We start from the raw sequence: 6,250 nt of genomic DNA, 5'->3' as shown, positions 1-6,250 counted from the left end.
CATAGTACAATCCTTGGCGCTCAGTTTCACGCCCAATAATCACACCTATCCTGATGTCTTGTAAAATACAAAAGGTAGGGTGCATAAGAACTGTACAATATTTAGTTCTTTTGTTACATGGCTGATGGATAATAATTTATGTGACAATGATGGAACATATAGGCAATTTGAAAGTTTTAACGTTGATGAAATCTCTATTGTACCCCCTTTTTCCACATCCATTATTCCACCATTTGCCGTTCATATATAATTTTTACGGGTTTGGATGGTGAGATAAGATCCGATAGTTCATAATTCATGGTGTCGGTTGCTCTGCAATCGAAAATCCATGATTTATCTTCTTTTTTATGAAAAGTTTGGGCCATATTTTCCCTTCCGTTTTGTTCAATGATTGTTTTGCAATTACTGAAACTTTCTTTTATAAAACAAAAAAATGTGCTAGTTTGTGACTTATCTGTTACTTCATATTCTAAATTAAAAATATGGTGTTTTAAGATGAAAGGGTTCGAGGAGTTTTCCCCAAACCCGTTACCTGTTGGAGATTCATTACAACTTGGGGCGACGATCCCACCGAAACCTCCACCAATATGGTCATCGTTGTTGTTGGTGGTGCTATCACTTCCTATTGCGGCGGCGACATTGTTGTCGGTGATGGTGGCGGCAGTACCGCCGAATCCTCCTCTAATTTGCCATTGATTTTCGTTGCCGATGATAGAGGCAGTAGTGCCGCCCACGACGGTGGTTGGAGATGAAGAAACTTCAACCCTTTTTTCCTTTGCTTTTCTCTCAACTAACCCGTTAACATGACTATTAATCGAGCCACCTTGAACCACATTTTCCCTAACTGCATCAAGAAGCTTAACCATTTGTTCATTGGTCAAACTCCCATCTTGACCAGCAGCAAGTGCAAATACAAAATCTGGGTTTTTGAGTAAAGTTGCTAGTAATTCAAGATCTAGTCCCAGCATGTTCTTGTTATTTTCAGCTAGTGTACTTGTACTCGCTGCATAATTGTTTGTATGGTCACCTGCTGCTTTTGTGGGTTGGATCATCATGTTGGCTGGTATTTGAGATGTTAGTAACTCATCATAGTCCATTTCTGGGTCCCATGGTTCTTTGGGATTTTGAAAGAATTTTGTTTGGTTGGTGGAAAATTTTGGATTTTGAGGTTGGAAATTAAGGCTACTTGCAAGTGGGATTGATATATTTGAATCTGAGTTACCGTCATCAGATATGGCAGCCCTTTTTGGTTTGGAAATCAAACACGAAATAAAAATGGTTGGGACAGGTATTTGTAGATGATGAGCAGGTTGGTCCTAGAACCAAAAGCACTGCTCTGATACCATGTTATGAATGGATATCCAAAAATGAATTGAATGTATGTTTTGCTAAGAAGTACAGAGAATGATTTTGTTTTTATTACCTTTTTTCATCTTTCACAATGGTACAAGAAGAAATCTATACATACTATTAAAGCAAGATGCAATTTCTACTTGTCAACATCCTAGGGCCTCCACATCAATGTCACCTCAATGTCATGTCACCCATTCCTTTCATAATTATGCCAACTCATCATCTAACATATATTTAAACAATAACATTTCTTAATTTTTCACCCTAATCATGTTTTTCTATCTTTCTCTAATAATAACCAGACCATCTTTCATCCTCTCCCATATTCCGGCCACTCCATATCTATATCGTTATTAATCGTTTTTCGGTAAGTTTCTATTATATATTAAATTCCGATTGTTGATCTATGTATTTCCGGCAATAATATATTTTCTTCCGGTTATTGTTTTCTCATATCTTTTTATGTTTCTTCAAATAATATCAGTTTAGGTTTTAACTAAAGAAAGGCGATGTCTACAATTTTTCGATGTGCTTACTTTTTTTTCCTATTCTGGAGGTTAATGGTAATCAAATCAAACTTTACCATTCAATTACAACCTTGAAACTTGATTTCATTGGTCTTTCTCGTCTTTATATCTCTCATTCACAAAGGGTTCTGCGTTGGATCCAAGTTGAATTGACTAATCCGGTATATTTTCCACGTTTATAGGAGTGCATCTATGTTTCTGCTTTACGAATATGATATTTTTTGGGCATTTCTGATAATATCAAGTCTTATTCCTATCTTTTCTTTTCTCTCGTTTTTCTTTTTCAAAAAATGATCTTGGAGCTAGCAACATGATCATTGCTTACTATTCTTTTGGCACTAACTCAGGAAGGGATCCCACTGAATTGAATTGGGTCCAGGAATCTAAGAAATAGTGAGAATTCTTGATTCCTAAAGAGTAGAAGGAGTGCTTACTGCTAGGCTAACATCACTCCTTTCACATTTTAAGTAGCTGCGGGCACCCGACTTTCTGCTTTCTCACAAGATCTAAGTCGCTAGTAAAGATTGTAAATACCGGTACCGTACTTCAAGTAGGTGATGGTATTACCCGTATTCATGGTCTTGATGAAGTAATGGCGGGTGAATTAGTAGAATTTCAGGAAGGTACAATAGGTATTGCTCTTAATTTGGAATCAACTAATGTTGGTGTTGTTTTAATGGGTGATGGTTTGCTGATACAAGAAGGGAGTTCTGTAAAAGCAACAGGAAGAATTGCTCGGGCAAATAGAAGTCAATTTTAAGTTGGGTCGAATTAAGAAATGGATAGGCCCCATGGCTTCAATTAATTTCATTTTGATTATAGGGAAAGAAAAAGCAATCCAATGAACAACAACGATTACTTAGGATCAGCTTGCGAATTTGTGGCACCGTAGTAGAATCATTACCAATGGCCTTGAATAAAATGTTTCTTGTAACAATATAAATAGATATAGATATTTCAACCTAACGTTTTCAATTACGAAATCCAATTATCCAATTAGACGTTGGATTAGTTCGCAAATCATGACAAGAATTATATCTCTATATAGAGAAAGAAAAAAATCTATTTTTGGTGACAAGACCTGGAGATATCAGAAGTGAGAATGCTGACATGAGTAACGATAAATCCTGTGAAAAACACGATCGCCTCTGGTTTTTTTCAGATTTGGCGAGCATCTGTAATAACTAGCGAATTACAACTCTATTGTACCGCAATTGGTGCATTGATCTTTGCAGCGTTGATCCAATAGTGTTCCGTTAGATAGGAACAGATTTGATAAATACTAATAACTCTCGGATAGAGTATTAGAACGGAAAGATCCATTAGATAATGAACGATTGGTTCTAAGCCATCTCTGGCGATTAATCAACAATTCACAAAACCTTATACCTTTCATTACAAAACCAATAAACCAGAAAAAGATGGATTATTTTGTGAAAGAAAAGGCATTGCAAATGGCGTGCCCTTACTCTAATTATAAATAAAGCTCTTTTGCGCTCTTGGCCAGGCCCACAGCCGTTGACAAATCCGCCTTAGCCTCAGGTAGTTGATACTTTCAGGGGGAGCAGGATCATCATTTCCACTAAAGTCGTGGGATCAAAGAAACTAGCGGACTGATCACTAAATAGATACAAATAGGTGCAAATTCTGACATCACCACAGCCCACTTTGTTTTCTCGCTCCTAGGAATAAGATAAAGGAGGAGGACTTTTTTTACTTCAACCGAGGAAGACTCGCACCCGCGTCTTTGTTTAAATCACTGGCAATTCGGGCAGGCCCGCAGGACTGGAATTCTGAAAAGAAGGAATGTCTGGCTTTTCCTATTCTAGTGCAGGTTCTTGCTCGGTATAAATCGCTTCACTTTGAGTGGGCTTGGCCCGCGCCTTGTAGTAAGTATTGACGGTAGGTTTTTCCGGTTATATGTTATACTTATAACAATGATTGTTTTATATTTGTTAGTATTTTTTATTTTTCCTGTTTTTTTGTTTGACATGTTGTTATGTTCTATATCAAAATTATATTCATCCATCGACGGTATCAAAATATGAGATTGCATGGTTAAAAACCATATTTGTTTTTTCCGGTAAGACAAACAATTTTTCCGGTTACAAATTAAAAATCAAATATTCAATAATATTATACTTTCTGATTTCAGGTCAATGCCAAGAGTAACAGATCTTCATTTCTTCAATTCTACACAAAAATCCTACATTTGATTGTCATTGTCACAATATCGTTTTTCCGGTTATTAACTATAATTCAAAAAAATAATATCAAATATTAATTTTCGATTTCATTATTTCAGGTTATTGTCCGACTCATAGATGATTGATCAAGACTTCATAACATTTTTTTATTATTTTATCATGTATAGATTATTTTTTTTGAATAATCGTGTATTTCAATATTTCAATATAATATGTACATTATATGTCCTATGTCAATAATCATGTATAGATTATTCTTTCCCGATTGATCAAGACTTTATAACCTGGATGCATATTTTGTTTTCCGGCTCCTTAATAAATTACACAATTAACTATTCCATTAATTCCAATTATTCTCTTTGACTTTCCTACTTTATGGTCATAACATAATTCCCATGATTATATACATTGAATTTCCTACTTTATAATTTAAATTTCAATTTGTCTTCCTAATTAATGTTCATACTAATTGTTTGATTAATTTAAATTTGAATTTATAATTAATGTATAAGCTTATTTTGACTTTCCCTTTTATTTATCAATTGTTTGACCATATTATTTTTGTTAAAAAAATAATATCAATAGTTAAGGCAAATATAATTTTTTAAATACAACAAACGTAACAAATTAAAATGCACTTTATTGTCATAACGGAATTCCCATTGTATATACATTGACTTTCTCAAGTAACTATTTCTTAATTTTGTTGCTTAATACAACTTATTCCATTCAAATTTCATACACAATTTGTTTCCTTAATTATTAAATTAATAGAGATTTTACAAATTAAGTTCATTTGTTTCCTCATTTACTATCTTGACCATATCAATGTTGATTATACAATAACATTTACACATACATAGAACTATTTTGACCATATCAATTAATTTGACTTCCTAATTAATGTCCATACTAATTGTTTGACTAATTTAAATTTGAATTTATAAATAATGTGTATGTTTATTTTGACTTTCCCTTTTATTTATCAATATTTAATTTATTTTCACAGATTATGTTAAATTTAGAAATTATTAAAAATATACTTTACAATTTCAATTTTGTTTCTAAATTTTTAAACGGGTCCCAAAACGTTCCTCATTTACTATTTTGACCATATTCTTTTTGTTATAAAAATAATATCAGGCAAGTATATTTTTTTAGATACAACAAACGTAACAAATTCAAATATAGTTCTAAATGTTTCGACTTATATTATGATAAGCAATTCAAAAATATTTAAGTTAATTTGGTATTCGAAAATATTTAAGTTAATATTAAAGTTGATTTGAATATTTTTTGACCATCAAGTAAATAAGTTAATCTTGTATATTTTTGGTACAAGTTAATATTCACTTACAATCCATTATTATGTTATTAAGAGTTACTAATAATGTTGAAAATAGTAATCGTAAATTTTTAATGGTCTTTAAGTGAAGCATAATTTATGCATGTTTATACATATAATTGTGTATTTATCAATAATAATAAATTGGAATTTAATTATATTTTGACCGAAATCAAATAATTAATTTGTATTAATTGTATTAACTTTGCTTCAAGGAAAAGAAAAGATAGTGGACACATTTTGGATTTTTAAAAAAATGCATATATATTAGTTGACATTTTGAAGTCAAAATATGACATTTTAAAATTAAAAGTTAGACCTTTTAATTCAAACATGGTTTGTTAATTTTTTTTCAAGATGGTAGGTTACTAACTATAAATTTTTCAAGATGGTAATAATTAATTCAAACATGGCTTGTAATAAATATTTTAAATTGATGTGCAAATAAACACGGGTACTATCTTAGAATAATAAATATTACAGTTATTGATGTGTAATAAATGTCTTAGATAGTCTTTGTTAGTTTTTGTATGTTTTTGTATTTGATTCAAATAAGTTATAATGTCTTATAATTCATGTAAAAATATCATTTATTTATTAGGACAACATATGCATTTCATTAAATTTATATTATGTTGCATATATATTATGTTTTTAAATATGTCCCACCGTGTGTAACACGGGTACTATCCTAAATCAATATTGAAATCCAATTATATGTTTCTTTTAAGAGATTTGGATCACTTGAAGCTTGCTAATATTATAAAAGAAAGGATACATTTGGATTTGAAAAATGAAGTTAGTGATAAATGTTTTTC

Source organism: Bidens hawaiensis, unplaced genomic scaffold (assembly GCF_021521415.1).
Source record: "Bidens hawaiensis isolate Kalapana, Puna unplaced genomic scaffold, B.hawaiensis_p1.1 tig00002123_1, whole genome shotgun sequence".
NCBI classification, from domain to species: Eukaryota; Viridiplantae; Streptophyta; class Magnoliopsida; order Asterales; family Asteraceae; genus Bidens; species Bidens hawaiensis.
Note: the sequence above shows the minus strand (reverse complement) of the source record.